This window comes from Miniopterus schreibersii (genome assembly GCF_964146895.1).
Source record: "Miniopterus schreibersii genome assembly, chromosome: 12".
In the NCBI taxonomy this organism is placed as follows: Eukaryota; Metazoa; Chordata; class Mammalia; order Chiroptera; family Miniopteridae; genus Miniopterus; species Miniopterus schreibersii.
In genome coordinates, this window is record NC_138112.1 from 44,445,386 (window position 1) to 44,461,989 (window position 16,604).

Below are 16,604 nucleotides of genomic sequence, written 5' to 3' on the forward strand. Positions count from 1 at the left end.
AAAATCAAAGGTTACTAGACTTGATGAAAAACTCAATCCATATTTTAGATGAGATGTACATAAAATATAAGGATACAGAAAAAAAGAAAGGATTGAAAAAAGATGTATCATGCAAATACTTACCAAAAGAAAGCTGGTAGATATTGTAAATAGGAGCCCTCTCCTCATTATGCATGTTTTAATTGTATTTTTTATGAGGGGGGGCTCCTGCTTGTTGACAATATTCTATTTCTTAACCTGGATACTGGTTACAAAGTGTTTACTTTGTGATGAATTATTCAGTCATTTACTCCTATTTTGTTTACTTTTCTGAATGTGTGTGTATGTTTTTTGTGTGTGTACGCACATATTATTTTATTTATTTATTTATTTTTTAAAGAAAAAAGAGCAAATCCAGAAGGTTAGTGGATGTCAGGCCATCTGGGTTACATTTACAAGCAAATGAGCCAAACCAAAGCAAGAACATAATTAAGTTGATTAGGAACAACACACTGTTCTCGGTTGTGTTTACTAACCTGAAAGGTTGTGGCCCTGCCTGCAATCTCCTAAAACAGTTTTGAAAATGTTAATTTATTCAATAGTATGTTTTGGGGAACCTATAACATGCTGGGCACTGTGATGTGCTTTTCCTCTGAGTTGTCATTTTACAGAGTTCCAAGGAAATATAGACAATTTTGATTTGAATAGCTACTAATCTCAAATTTCTGTGTGGTGAGAATCTCTTTCCTCACACCGCCCCACCTTGCCCACACTCTAGCTGGAGTGATTGAAACCTGCAAAATACTGTGTATTAAAGCAGACAGGATGCACATATTCAAAAAAAATACCACAGCCATCTGAGAGCGGGTGAGAAGGGCTGCAGAGAATCCGTGGCAGCTTGAGCTGGGGAGATGCTGTACATATTCTCTGAATATTTAAGTCTTGATAGATTCCAAATCTTATTGCTTGAAAGCAATCCAAAAACCCAGCGTGCCAGTTCCACTGTCCCCTCCTTTCTTTCGTAATATAGATGTAATCAAATCTCAATAACGACAGTTATAAACATAGCACATGAGACTAAAAAGGAACTTAAGGCGTCATTTATTGTTTCTTAAATTTTTCTTTTATTATCTTCCTGGCTTGAAAGTCACTGCATATGATGTTGCTGTTTTATTTAATTGTGTGTGTCTGGGACGAATGTGCCCGTGGAATATGCCCAAAGTAAATTCCCAGGAGTCTGGCTCGGCCAGATCTGAGTAAATCCACTTTTAGGTAGTCATGTGCTAAGACACCAACCAACTTGCCTTCACAGCCTTTCTCTCTTTTGAGAAGTCATGAGCTTCAGGAGGGTGGGCCCTTATGTTCCCTTAGTGATGTGTATTCAATACCTAACACGGTGTCAGGCGTACAGTAAGCACCAAATACAGTCGATTTGCTGATCAAGGAAAGGAAAGAGCAAATACTTGGCAAAGCACACCTTTCCCTAGAATAAGCAATGATATTCCTTCAACACTTGTACTTAAACAAACAAACAAACAAAAGCCCTGACTTTCACTCAATCAACTAATATTTATTGAACTCCTATGAAGGCCTTAGGAGTAGACAGATGGTCCCCAATTTATGATTCTTCTACTTTATGATAGGGGGAAAGCAGTACACATTCAGTGGAAACCATACTTTGAATTTTTATCTTTTCCCTCACTAGCCTTATGCGGTTGGACACTGCAATGTGTTCATTGCGTTAGATGACTTTGCCCAACTGTCAGCTAATGTAAGTGGTCTGAGCACGTTTAAGGTAGGTCAGCTATGATGTTTGGTAGGTTAGTTGTATTAAATGCACTTTCAACTTATGTTATTTTCAACTTTTGATGGTTTTCTCCAGATGCAACCCCACTGTAAGTCAAGGAGCATCTGTATAGTAACTTTGATGATAAGAGCTAGAGGAAGATAAAGACAAGTGGAAAGTATTGGGGTACAATGATAAATAGAGTGATCAAGGAAGGTTCACTGAGGTGATGTTTGAGTAAAGACCTAAAGAAGGTGAGGGACTGAGCCGTGGGTATGTCTGACAGAATAGCATTTTAGGCAAACATGTGCAATGGCTCTAAGGCAGAGAATCCTGGGGGAATTCAAGGAAAAACGCAGAGTCTAGATACCTGGAGCAAAGGGAAAGGGAAGAACAAGAGAGATGAGGTCGGAGAGGTAACTGGTCCAGACTGTGTAGGGCCTTATAAGCCATTGGTTTTTATTAACAGAGAGGTAAGAATCTATTGGATGATTTTGAACAAAGGATTGACATAAACGGCCTTGCTTTTTAATAGGATCACTTTGTTGGAAATAGACATAAGGATCAAGAGCAGAAACATACGAGAGAGAGCTAGTCCATGGGAAAGTGTAGTCGTTAGATACGCACAGCTGTAAGCAGAGGACTCTGTTCACAGATGCCAAGTCAAGATATAACTATAATTACTCAATAGATGTTTTATTCTTTTTTGATGAAAAAATATATCTGGCAATACATGAATATGGTACTATAACTACAATTTTGAAAGATGCTTTGGAGTTTAAAGAAAATGGGTGGGAAATTATAGACCACAGTTCAAATGTTTTTCAAGGGCACTGCTACTCGTCTTTAAGAGGATCTCTTAAAGAACTGAGAGAACATTTAGATAAAAATCAGTGGACTATGAACCCAAAACAATGAACATGAACAATCAAGTCAACAGAATTTATTTTGATACTGAGAAGTGAGTTACAACACATTTTTCAAATTGTACTAGAAGCAGTAATTCATTAAGAGAAACAGGTATATTTAAAATAGAAGCATTAAACTTGATAATTTAATAAATTTGAAAATCCAGTTAATGAACAGAAGTGATTTAATGAACATGTTGCTAATTTGAAAAAAAAATTTACATTAATGAAAAGAATATGAAACTAAAAATGTGCCAACAATAAGATATCAACGAAAACTGGTTAAAGAGCGTTGTCAGTTCTGAAAGCATTGATGTTCAATTACTGAACAGAAAAGCTTAAAATGTTCTGAAACTTCACAACTTATATATGAAACAAAAGAGTATTTCCTGAATTTGAAAACAATCCTAAAAACTTACATGATGTTACCGATAACAGGTTGTGAAGCTGAAAGAAACTTTTCTAAAATATCACTATTAAAAATCTACTATTCCTAGAAGTGGGATCACTGAGTCCAATGGTAGTTCCATTTTTAATTTTGTGAGGAACCTCCATACTGTTTTCTGTAGTGGCTGCACCAGTCTGCATTCCCACCAGCAGTGTACTAGGGCTCCCCTTTCTCCACACCCTCCCCAGCACCTGTCATCTGATAATTTGTTGATGGCAGCCATTCTCACAGGTGTGAGGTGATATCTCGTTGTGGTTTTAATTTGCATCTCTCTGATGATTAGTGACTTTGAGCATTTTTTCCTATGTCTCTTGGTCATCTGTATTTCCATTTTGGATATATCCTAAGAAACCCCAAATACCAATTAGAAAGAACTTATGCACCCCTATGTTCATAGCAGCACAATTTACAATAGCTAAGATCTGGAAATAGCCCAAGTGCCCATCAATAGCTGAGTGGATAAAAAAGCTGTAGTACATTTATACCATGGAATACTTTGCAGCTATAAAAAATAAGAATGGCTTACCCTTTGGGACAGCATGGATGGACCTGGAGAGGATTACGCTAAGTGAAATAAGCCAGTCAGAGAAAGACATGTACCACATGATCGCACTTATACGTGGAGTCTAATACACAAAATAAACTGATGAACAAGATTAGATACAGAGATATAGAACCATGGAGCAGTCGGAGGAATTTCAGAGGGAAAGGCGGGGGGGGAGGGAAGAGAGATTAATCAAAGAACTTCGATGCATATATACATGACCTACAGACACAGACAGTAATGTGGAAAAGACCTGGGGGGGGGCAGGGGTGGATGCCTGGTAGAGGGGTTCAATGGAGGGAGAAAGGGGGTACATCTGTAATACTTTCAACAATAAATTTTAAAATATATGCTTTTTCACCAACCATACTAGAGGAAAGACCCAATTGTCTTCTTTTTAATTCTTGGTATAGAAAGCAAAGAGTTGATCAAAGAATATATATCCCAAAAATGGTAGAAAAGGGGTATGTCTGGTAGATAATTAATTAAAATATTATATTACTGGATTTTGTAATCTTTGTGGTATTTTGGGGGGGGGGCTTTTAAAAATATGAATCTAGTTGTAATTTTTTTCTCATACTTTTAAATTAATTAAATAAGAAAGCCATTAAAATGAGGTGGCTCTAATGCTGTGACATCCTAACCCAGCAAACCAAAGTCTAAACCTGTAGATGCTTCAAGGTTGAAACTTAAGAACAACCAGTTGCAGTCAACTAGGCTTTAAGCTATAGTCAATCAAATGATTTTCTTTCTTTGCTTGTGCCTCTTCTCTATATATGATTTTCCTCTGGCTTCTAACCACTTCCAGTTTGGCACTGACCAATTCCAATAGATTTTTGCTCAAATAAACTCTTAAAAATTTTAATTTGCCTCAGTTTATTAACATTCTAAATAGATATTTACTTTATGCCTAATTTTAATGCATTTTTTAAAAAAAGAGAGACCCCAAGTTGTATAAATTTCAAACCCTACCTTCCCCAATTTGGATTCACTCTGATCAATCAGATTTGTACATTTTGAGATTGAGAACTCAACTGATGTCCATAAAGTTAAGGAGAGACAGATATACAGATTTGGAGTTCACAGTAGAGGTTCAAGTTGGAGAAATAAATTTGTGAGTGGTATGTGGTCCATATTCCAATGTGTGTGTTTTTTCCACACTACCAAGCAATTATTTCTGTTCTCCAATGACACTAACCAAGTGTCCCACAAATTTAACCCAATTCTGACTCTGTCTACCTGATAGTGTCAGATCCCACAGGTTAAGGGCTTAGTTCCAAAAGACTATCACTGCTTCAGATGCCAACCCCCAAGGTAAGGTTGTCACCTGTGCTTCTGAACAATTGACTATAATTGTTCTAGAGTGGCTCATAGAACTCAGGAATCTAGATTAGTGGTTTATTATAAAGGATATTAAAGGATATAGATGAATAGCCAGATGAAGAAATACATAGGGCTTGGTCCCTATTGCAAGAACTTCTGTCCCCAGGAATTTGGGGCCTGGCACATAGATGCATTCTGGTTTACCATCCTGGAAGCTCTCCAAATCCCTGGGCTTTTAATGGAGGCTTCATTGCATAGACAGGGTGATTAGGTCATTGACCATTGGTGATCAATTCGAGGTCAGAGAACTTAAGAGTCCTAATCCTCTAATCACTTGGTTGAGTCTCCTGGCAACCAGCCCTCGTCCTTAGATGTTTTCCAAAAGTTACCTCATTAACATAACTAGAGACATTTTTTATCACTGTAATTACTTAGGAAATTCCAAGGTTTTAGGAGCTCTGTGACAAGAAACAGGGATGAAGATGAAATATATATTTCTTATTATAAATCACAATATCACACATACCTAGATGGTATTCAAAGCCATGAGACTCAGGGCCATATTATGACTTTTGTGAGCTCTACACAATTGTTCCTGTGTGGTCCCCTTTCTCCATTAAAAAAATCCCATATATATATAAAATAACTGTATATATGTATATTAAGGTGAATGTAATCTAGGCCAAATCTATTATTATATTTATTTTTTCTTCCACTTTTTATTTAATTTATTAAGATTATTTATTTTTTTATTAGAGAGGAAGGGAGAAAGAGAGAGAGAGAGAAACATGGATGTGAGAGAGAAACATAAATTGGCTAGGGTGGCTGGCCCCTGCACACTCCCTACCAGGGATCGAGCCTGCAACCCCGGCATGTGCCCTGACTGGGAATTGAACCAGCGACCTCTCAGTGCACAGGCCGATGCCCAAATGAGCCACACCGGCCAGGGTATTTCTTCTCATTTTAAAGTAAATTAAAATACTTTCATGGGCTCCTAAAAGTATTGTGTAATTGTTAAGGTAACCAGATTAGGCCCAAAATGAAGTCATTTATGCTAAGGCCCAGGTCAGCAAACCAAAACTTGACTAAGTTTCTACACTTGGCTGTCCCAGAAAAAGAAGGTCTAGGTCAACCAGTCAGCACTGGCTTGCCCCGCACAAGTTACCTGACCAGGCTTTAAGCTATCCCTTTGCTGCATATAAGGAAAGTAACCCTACTTTAACCAATCAGCAAATGCAGTGTAACTTCCTAGTTCTTACCTTGATCTACGACAATCTCTTGCCGTGCAGCTCTTCAGGGATCCTTTCTATCTGCTGGATTTGATGCTGCTAGAATTGCTGAATAAAAACTTAGTAGATCAGCCTGGCTGGAGTGGCTCAGTTGGTTGAACGTTGTCCTGTGCACTGAAAGGTGGTCAGTTCGATTCCTAGTCAGGGGCACATACAGAAGACAGCTGGTCGACGTTTCTCTCTCTCTTTCCCTTCCTCTCTCTAAGTAAGTTCTTGAAGGGTTAAAAAAAACACAAAAAACTTACTAGATCAGTAAGTTTGCCTGTGGAAAATTTTCTTTTAGCGTATCTAGTTTTGTATATTTTCTCCAAATCAATCGTAAGTGGTGGCCTGCTTCTGGTTATCCGGCCTCCGGCTTCCCCATACCCACAGCCCCAGCCACACCTGAGGCCTGCCCGCTTTTTTCTATAAAGCTTTCCCACTCCCTTGCTCCACAGGAATAACAAGCTCAGACTTTTCATTAATTTCTACAGGGACGCAATCATTTGAAGGGAGGAGGTCAAGGATAGTGGAAGGAATGAATTCACAGATGTTAAAGTCAGCTAGAATTAGGACAGGAGTGATGCCTCTGTGAGGGATGGCCCGGTGTGGCCTAGGCCTCTCCTTGCAATGGCAGCCAGGAGCAACTCCCTGGGACATGGGTGACTGCCCTGGGAAAGCCCTCCAGGGCCTCTTGGCTTCTGATTCTAGACTTGCTCCGGGTGCGCAGCCCTGCAGCAGCTTCTAGAAGAATCATATTCATGCTTTGCAGCTAAAGTATAGTCCTCTCAAGGCCATACTGATAGAGTGACAGTATTTTTAGTCTAATTCCCTACCTGACGCAGAGGCCCTCCAGAAAATGGCATTCTACTTCAAAGTGACCCAGCACTTACCAGCCCAGAGTCATGGTCCATTTTGGTCCTTTGCAATGACAAGAACGTTAAGCCTCATTGAACTGAAATCCCCATAGCTTCTCAAGCAAATCATGTATTTCCCTGCTCAAAGCTCATGTGAGCATCTTATTGAATTTTCTTTTAAACCAAATTAGGTACATATGGGCATACTATTATTTATATACGGGAACACCTTTTCACTAAGTTACATGCATTGAGCATGTGTGTGGTCAATATTATTTCCCAGCAATAATTTCCTCCATGACAATGAATTTTTAAACTGAATCCTATTGATGGGCGCGGCAAGGGGCGGGGGCGGTGCAGGAAGGGAATTGAGTCATCAGGCAAGTAGTGCCATCTATGTGAACAGACTCGTAAGCAAAGCTTTACCCTTCTGCAGCTTTCTTCTGAAACGCTCATCCTGCCTCCCCTTGGCCCCGCCGCTCTTCAGGTGCAGCAGGTATGGCCCCGGCGTCCCAAGACCTGCAGAGGGAGCGACTGGCAAAGCTCAGCTGCAGAGGGGGCGAGCTCTGCTGGCTGCTCGCCTCCAGCCTCCGTGCGCCCAGGTTTTGCAGAGTCCTTTGCAGTCCTGCATCTGGACGCCTCCTCGGGTCTCGCTCGGCCTGGCCTTGGCGAGTCTCTCTTGGATCGGGAACTGCCCATAGCTTCTTTAGCAGCATTCCTGCCAAGATTTTGTAATCAGCTTAATAAGATCAGTGGCTGCCAGTTATATGCCACAGGATGTCTCTCTGGTGACCAGAATTCAGAGTCTCTCTTATAAAAACAGCTGGTTCGACCCTGGCGCAGTCTTACTAATCAATTTTTTCCCTAGATGCATTATTTATAAATGTCCTTTTGTTACATTATTAATTAATTCTTTTATTCAGTCTAGCAAGCATTAAATTAACGATGGAATGCCTATTATGCATCGGGCACAAGGGTTATAGTCACATTAGTAAATGAGTCTGATAAAGTCCTGCTCTCCAGGACTTTACTGTAGAGGAAAATAGAGCCAAGGAAACAATCTATAATTCTAAAGTGAGTCAAATGCTGAGAGTTATTAGAGTTCATTAGAGTTCACAGCTGGGCCACCTTATATCATTTGAATTATAATACCAGAAATCAAGTTGCTGTGTGATTTTTTTTTTCAGGTACATACTAGACCTAAGTGTAAACTCCACTCACCTTGGATGAACTTGAATAGGTTCTATGTTTTTATCAGTCATTCATTTACAGATTACCCCCAGTGGTGAACATATATGGGTGGGGCAGATCCAGTCTTGAGCAGTCCTGGAGGAAATAAGTGGCTGGTGGGGTAGGAAGGTGGGCCTTGACTCTGGGGACATTTCATTGCTATCAAGTTCCAGACTCGCTGATCTTTCTCTAGAGGGTAAGGCTAATTCTCAGAGTGACATAAGTTCCTGGGCCTCTGCTGATAAAAGAGAAACACTTACTGTCCATTGATTATTCAATGAAGGAGCAAGATTGGAAACATTAAGCAAAAATATTTCAAAATGTGTACAGAGATTCATCAATGTGTGTGTGTGTGCGCGCAGATCCGGTAAGCCTGGGTGAAGATGAAAGCAATCAGGAGGAAGACTTTTTCTTAGGACACTTACATATTTCAAGACAAAGTGATTACTAAGTATATCTCCCAAATGCCAAATCACATAAGAGCCTCATTTCAGTGATAGCATCCCTAGCCTCAGGCCATCTTCATAATTTTTACATTTTCTTTAACTTAATGAAATCTGCCCTGATTAAAAAAACAAGATCTCCATAATTAAGCTCCAAGTTATGGCTGAGGGAAGAGGGGTCTAATCATAGACTTTCCCTGTAGGGGAGAATGCGGGCTGGGCTTAATCCCAGCTCCTCACCCTCTTGTCATGTGAGCTCCAGCAAGTTCTTGAAACATTCCATAAATGGGGGCAAAAAGAGGCTTCACGGCAGGGGACTGGTGTGCGCGTCAGCCCGCCATTCATTGACTCAGCAAATACTTGCTGAGCACCTACTCTGTGTTCCAAGTCCTCTGTTCTAGGTGCTTGGGATACAGCAGTGAAAAAGTCATACAAAGATCCCTGCCTTTGTGGGATGCACATGGCACAGGTGTGATGGTAAGCAATAAGCATAAGTAGTAAGTAAATTATATAGAAGATGATAAATGCTAGAGAAAAGTGAAAATACGACAGGGCAAGAGGGACTTGGGAAGGCAGGAAGGGGCTCTACAGTTCTCACTGTTAAATAGAGCTGTGCAAGCAGGCCTCATGGAGAAGGTAACATTTAAGCCAGGACTTAAAGGAATCACCTAAGTGGGTAACTAGGAGAAGACCTTCACAGGCAGAAGAAGCACAGTGTGAAGGCCCCACCACGGAAAGTTTCCTGGCACGCTAGAGGGTAAAGGAGGCCAGCGTGTCTAGAACAGAGAGAAAAAGATCTGGGGTGGTGGGGATGTGGTGTCAGAGGATCATGTAAAACCTTGTCTGTTGCTGTAAGGATTTAGATTTTTACTCAACAACACAGTAGACAGGAAATCCTCAGGAGCATAGGAGAATTTTCTGTCTCCTGTGTTAGACTTTTTGGAAGCAAGGGAAACTGGGTTGGAGGCAGTAATAAAGGTGGGAGATGATGGTGACTCAGGGGTCACGGGAAGTGGTGTGAAGTGGTGGGGTTCTAGATAACTTCTGCATTTCCCAATGGACTGGATTTGGAACCTGAGCATGTTTGTGGAATCAGGATCTAGGTTTGACTGTGTGTAAGTTGAGATGTCTATTAGACATCGAAGTAGAAATGTCAAGAGGCAGTTGGATATGACTGGAGTTTGAGAAGGAAGTCTGGAATGGAGATATAAGTTGGGGCGTCGGCAGAGACCCACTAAGATATGTAGCAAGTTAATCTATTAATAGAGCTCATATTTTATTGTCATTATATTTTTCCCTCCATAGTCCCACTCCACTGACAAAAAAGGAAGTCTGGCTTCCTTTTGTCTCAGGGGGGGTTTGCTGGGCAATGGAAAGTGTCCGTTTCATAAAAGCAATCCCCTTTCATTGCTTTGTTTTCAGAAGCTCAGCAAGGGAGGCGGGTGCTTTGGGTAAAGATCAGCCTCCTTGTCGCCATTCAGGAAACCCAAGGCTTCCTCAGTCAGAATATGGCATTCCTCTAACCTCAGGAATTGGTTCAGGGGTGTCCCAATTTGCGAGAAGCTTCTACCGTCACCCCCACTGACCTCATGGCACATTTAAACACTGGGATGCGTGGAGATGTTTGGTGACAGTTTTTGTTACACAGGTGGCATGTGCTTCACCTCATCTACAAAATGTACCAAGTACTCTGAGTCCAATTACATCTCCATGGTTCTGGCATTTCCTTTTCCCCATTGACTTATCCCAGTCAATACCAAACTTGTCAATACCTGGAAAAGAGGTATGTCCCTCAGGAACGCTGAGGGAGGTTCCTGTGGGCTCATGAAGAATGATGGACACTGGCCTCTTATGGTCCCGTTTGGGGAGGAACTGGAGAGAAGCAGGCCATATCAGGGGCCCCATTTCTATGCAAGAAGACAAATTGGTGCTTGAAGGAGCCAGGCTGGGAGCTGGGCGGGAAGTGACGCGGCCATGGCTGGTGAGGCCTGTCAGCTCCCCGGGCCAGGAGTTTCCTGCTGCCTTAACAGGAACATGGACCCAGAAACCGGGCTGTCTCTCTTCCGATCGGACTAGCAGCTCATTTCAGTAGCCTCAAAACTCTGGAAATCATTCTTTTATGGTATTTGTGCTTGGGAGAATTATTATTTTATTTTATTTATTTTATTTTTTTAAATATATCTTCATTGACCTCAGAGAGAGGAAAGGAGAGGGAGAGAAAGAGATAGAAACATCAATGATGAGAGAGTCATTGATCAAGCCCACAACCCAGGGATGTGCCCCGACCAGGAATGGAACCCCAATCGCCTGGATCCCAGGTCGACGCTCAACCGCTGAGCCACGCCCGGTCGGGCAGGGAGAATTACTTCTTTACTGTTCTCTTTCTGGATTTAGTGATGTTTTCTTGAAACCCCTCCCTCCCTCCCTCCCTCCCCCCCTCCCCCCCTCCCTTCCTCCCTCCCTCCCTCCCTCCCTCCCTCCCTCCCTCCCTCCCTCCCTCCTTCCCTCCCTCCCTCCCTCCCTCCCTCCCTCTCTTTTTTCTTCTTTCTCAGCTGCTCTAAATGGAGCTAAGGGTAGAGATGTAAGCCCATACTTGGGCCAGAACCATAAAGTGGTAGCTATGCTCCTCCCTTCCAGCTGGTTTCCAGGGTCTGTATGGAGGCAGTGCAGGAAGAGTAGGGGGGGTGCTCCAAGTGGGGAATAAGTGACTTTGGTCGGGGCTCCTTGGCCAGCCACCTTTACTTGGCAAAGTCTCCCCCTCCTCTTCTCACACTTGGGAGGTTCTGTGTTTTACTTTCACTTCATTACAGGAGACTGTTGCCAAAGTTGGGGGGCAGGGGATGGAGAATCTAAGCTAGTGTGTGGAAAGGAATGGCCAGAGAGACACACACATGAGCACGCACGTGCACACACACACACACACACACACACACTCCCCATGCCTGGGCCAAGGCCGCTCATTTTCTGCTTTGTTTGCACAGCAGCTTATTTTCCCACCCTGCCGGATCCCTGCACCTTTTCAGGGCCCTGACACCTCTGCCTGGGAGCTGCCTTCTTTCATGATCACCATCAAAAACAGTCTCTCCTAAGTCAGATGGGGGCGTGTCTGGGAACACATGGCAATTTCAGAATCCAGATGCCACCGTATCCAGTCTAAAGACAAATGACACCATTTGTTGCCTTTAATGAAACAGAGGTTAAGTTGGAAATTAACAGCATGACCTCTGAGCCCCGAAAGACCCCTCTCTGTCAGGGGTCCAAGCTGGGCAGGGCTTCACTGCTGCTCTTGGAATAGGCTGTTCAGAGAGGAAACAGGACCAAGCTGACTCTCCGTTTCTAGGTGCTCCAAATGCTTTTTGTTTTTATATTTTCCCCAAATGTGTTTTGATAACTAAACATTTCTGTGAAATTCTGGTATCAAAGCTGGGGGGTGGGGATGGAGATAAAGAATCACCATAACTTTAAGAGGTTGAAATTACCATCACGCCCATCTCACAAAGGCATGGGGAGATGAAGACACTGGTCCACGTTTACACAGCCAACAGTGGCAGAGATTTGAACCCAGCTCTCTTTGGCCCTAGATGGCCTCCCCTCTCTGACGAGGAGTCTGCCAGCCATGAAAGAGCTCTCAGGAGCTCTAGGGTGAGCATTTCGGCTGCTCAGCCCAGGGTGCTTTCTCAGGTCTGGTCAGCTCCCCACTCTCTCCTGATGCAAACCCCAGTGACTTGGCTCGCTTATTTTTATTTTTATTTATTTATTTTTTTTAACCTCTGGAGCTTCCGTCTCTCCCTCCCACAGTCTTCTGCCCTCAATTGTGGATGCACAATGGGCTGCAGTTTATCCAGTTCCCCGCTTCCTTCCTCCTTGCTCAAGACAAGCCCTTGTACCTTTTAGGTTTAAGGTTTTCACTGCAGGTGTCTACAGGGACACAGAGAGGGAGTGACAGAAATAAGAGCTCTGCAGAGTCTTTACGTCCTTGTTCAGGTCTATGGTTTTTGACCCCTGGTGAGATGAGTAAGAAAAACCTTGGTGACTATCAAACATCAATTTTTATTTCAGAAAGTAGAGCTCACTGGCTCCCTTCCCTTCCCACTGTCCCCCAGCTTAGGGATGAAAATAAGGGAAACTTCTCTCCAGCCCAAAGACTCCAGCCTAGCCGGCCACTGAATTCTTGCCTCGCCTGGGCAGTTTGCCTCTCTGGAGCCTTCCAGGCTGAGTCCATTTCCTGACTTCAGCCATTCCCAACGTGTCCTCTAGGGCGCTGTGTCACTATGATTTGGCCCAAGGCCCTTGAGGACAGGACCCCGGCTAAATTAAGTAATTGAGCAGCTGCAAGCCTCCTGATTATTGGGGCACTGGTCTCAGAAGACCTCACAGGGCACAGAAGATTAAAGAAGTCGCATCAGCCAGGTCACTCAGTGGGAGATCACATATTTTCTCAAAATTTAAAGCTTTCAATTTCTTATAGCCTAAGAAAAACCTCATAAGGGAATCTGAGTCATGAATGAAGAGGGGGACTGCTGTGGATTTTCTTTCTTTTTTTCCTCTCTCTTTTATTTCAGTGGAGAGATGATAGAATGAGGTTGGACTAGAATAGGTGATTGTCTCACCAGGTGATTCTTAAGGGATAGCAGAGACGGTGTAGCTTGAAAATAGCCTAGTATCAGCCACAGCTGTGAAATGGGAGGGACAGTCAGCATTCTCAGCGGGCAAGGAAAGTCAGTTATTCATTACCACCAAGCCTTGACAGGACACTGAACACTCGACATTATATTTATGCTACATAAAATAACGTGATACGATTTTTATGACCCAATTTAATCCAGGAGAGGGTATCGGTTTAATAAAGGCAAGGACAATAGAATTAAAATTTTCTATAGATCTACATAACAAAAGGCTAGTAAAAAAAAAAGATATTGTGCTAATTTGGCAGGAAATAGATAGCATTATCAAAAAATCTGTAAAACGGAGAGTGCCTCACTCACCCATCACTCCGTGCTGGCACCTCGCTTACCTTCTAGATATCCATGGCAACTGCTGGAAATGGCTAATATGAATATAGAAGTGCCGCCGCGAGCTGCTCCCAGGACCCCGGAGAGCTGCGGGCTCCAAGTTAAGTATGCTTTCACAGGGGAAGGGAAATGCGTGTGACGTGCGGGTGGGTTTCAGTTTTATGCCGCCCATCAAGGGTTATGGAGCTTCCCCTGAGAGTTCACCTCAGGGCTGGGTTCGGTGGGGATGCAGAAAAATCTCCCATCTGGTCCTTGCCCTCACAGAGCTCACAGCCCATAGTGCTGCAAGTTACTCTGGTAAGCCTCCTTTCTTTTAATGGTTTGGGCTGGAGGGCAAATCCTAACGCTTTTTGTTCATTCTGCCTGAAGGTATGTTTGTTGTTGTTGTTAATCTTCACCTGAGGATATTTTTTCCATTGATTTTTTTAGAGAGAGTGGAAGGGAGGGAGGGAGAGAGAGAGAAATATGGATGTGAGAGAGACCGGGCTGTGGGATGAACCTGCAACCCAGGTTCGTGCCCTTGATGGGGAAAGGGACCCTCAACCCTTTGGTCAGCAGGCAGATGCTCTAACCACTGAACCACTCTGGCCAGAGCCCTAAACGTATTTTTTAACCCATGCTTCTGGTTACCAAGTTTGTGGTGGTGTCAGCCCCTCAAGCCTCTTTTTCTTTCGTCCATCAGTCAACTCCCTTGAACTACCCACCTTCCCTTCCAGCCAGAACCCAACTCTAGATACTCCAACCACTGGCTTCCTTTTCCTCCTCAGGATTACAGGGGTGGATTTGGGGCTGTCAAGTACCAACCCCTGTGAGACTATTCTCAGATCCTGAGCTCTTTTCTTTCTAGAGTGCTGCTCAGTCTCGGTGCTTCAGGACCCCCTTCCCTGCAGGGGAGGGGAGAAAGGAGGGAGGAGAGGTCGGGCTGCCTCCCGGCTCTGTCTGCAGCTGTGCTCGGAGTCAGGCCCATCGGGATTGAAACCATGGCAGTGCCACATCCTGACTTTAGGCAGGCTACCCATCTACCAGAGCCTTGGGACTGACATCTGTAAGCCGGGAATAATATTTCTACAGTAAGGGTTATTTATGAAGGTTAAACAAAACAGGACCTATAAAGCACCTACTGAAGTACCTAAATTACTCAAGATATGGTTAAGAAAAGTAGTTCAAGTGGCTCAGTGGAAGTCAAAGGCCTATTTCAGCGGAGGTGCCCCAGGGAGCCCCTGAAGGCCAGGTGAGGCTCCGAGTCAAGCAGGGCTGTAGGGTTACGGGGTGAGGAGAAGAGGGGGCGTGTGTCCTTGGGGTTCGGCATCGGTAGTCCTGTTCCTCACTAATCGCCGTGACACTGCAGCGTGGAACCATGCCTCTTGCTCAGGGCCCCTGGCACAACCCTGGAACAGCTCTTTCAAGAGCTGTTTGTGTTTGTTGTGTTTGTTTGTTTGTTTTTTTACTTTGCGTCTTGTCTGCTAGTCAAGGTTCAGGGAGGAGGTAACCAAAAAAAAAAAAAAAAGACTAAAAGAGAGAAAAAGAGGAAAAGGGGGAGAAAGGGGACAACAGTCAAAGCAAGGAAACCTGGGGGCCTCCATCACGCCTGTTTTAATTCTTTATAATATTTAATAACTGTGCTGAATGAATGTATAAATAAATGCACGTCTGGCCTAGGAGCTCCCGTAGTACAATTTGACTTAGATAAAGAGTTATCCGCACAAAAATTCTTCTCACTCATGCTTGTTTTGAAAAATAAGCCTTTAAATATATACAGGAGGGGGCAAAAGTAGGTTTATAGTTGTTTTTATGGAAAAATAATACAATAAATAATAATACAAGAATGAACTATGCTTTGCATACTCATAACTGTAAACCTACTTTTGCCCCACACTGTATATTTAAATAATACACATTAAGTTATTAATTAATATATGTACACACACACACACGTGGGTTTCCCCAACTCGCTGCTCTACAGTCTCCTTTTTTAAAAATATTGAGCCCAAATGGTTCAAGAGTCCTTCCCTGTTGGTTACAGGAATTCTTGTCTTCTATGACATTTATCTCAAGCAGCATTTTTGAGATTTCCCAAGAATGTTTGTGTGAGTCGGAAATGGGCCCCGACTATTGCTTGTCACCTCAGACAACCATCTTGCTCCAACGGACGGCCCCTGACCTCTGGGCGACCCTTTGCCACCTTATAGCCTTTCTATAGGTTCTTCAGGTCCTCCTCCTGCCTCGGCACAAGGACACAGCTCTTTGTCTAGGACGCAGCTAAACTCAAGTCATAAATTTCAACAAAACTTAATTAAACATTAGTGTGACAGTTTCGACATCTAGAAAATAAATCTTAAAGGGGACCGCATGCATTTACCCCCTAACCACCAGAGAACAGGGCTCTTCCACAGCGGCCGACCTGCCCCGTGGCCCCCTGCCGCCCCCCGTGGCAGCCTGGGGGCTACCACCCCGTGTACACTAACACGCCCACGGCCATCCCTTCGTCCCAGTTCAGGCCTCCGACCTCCTTCAGGCCCCACCGGGAGGACGGGTGGGGAGCCCGCTCCTCCTTATTTCCATTCCTCCCTGCCCTCATCAACGTCCCCTCTCCCCGCAGAGACGGCTGTTACTAAATAAGCCTCCCTGGGTCAGCATTCAAAAATGGTAGAAGAGGCGTTGTCTTCTGCCGAATCAAACTGCTGTCTTGAAGTGTTTCCCTTTCCCAAACAAAAATTTCGCCTTGCCCTAAAAAGATGTATTAGTTTCCTGTGGCGGCTATAACAAATTGCCACAAACTTGGTGGCTTAAAACAACATAAATTGAT

The 16,604-nt window shown here is 43.4% G+C and overlaps 1 pseudogene across 1 annotated transcript in view; it reads left to right on the plus strand.

The window, feature by feature from the left end:
* Positions 1-16,604, plus strand: part of LOC308564906 (methionine-R-sulfoxide reductase B1 pseudogene) — a 78,275-nt pseudogene that overhangs the window by 40,518 nt on the left and 21,153 nt on the right. The window contains exon 2 of the transcript in view: positions 1,685-1,774. The product of the transcript in view is annotated as a methionine-R-sulfoxide reductase B1 pseudogene (transcript). The remainder of the gene's footprint in view (positions 1-1,684; positions 1,775-16,604) is intronic.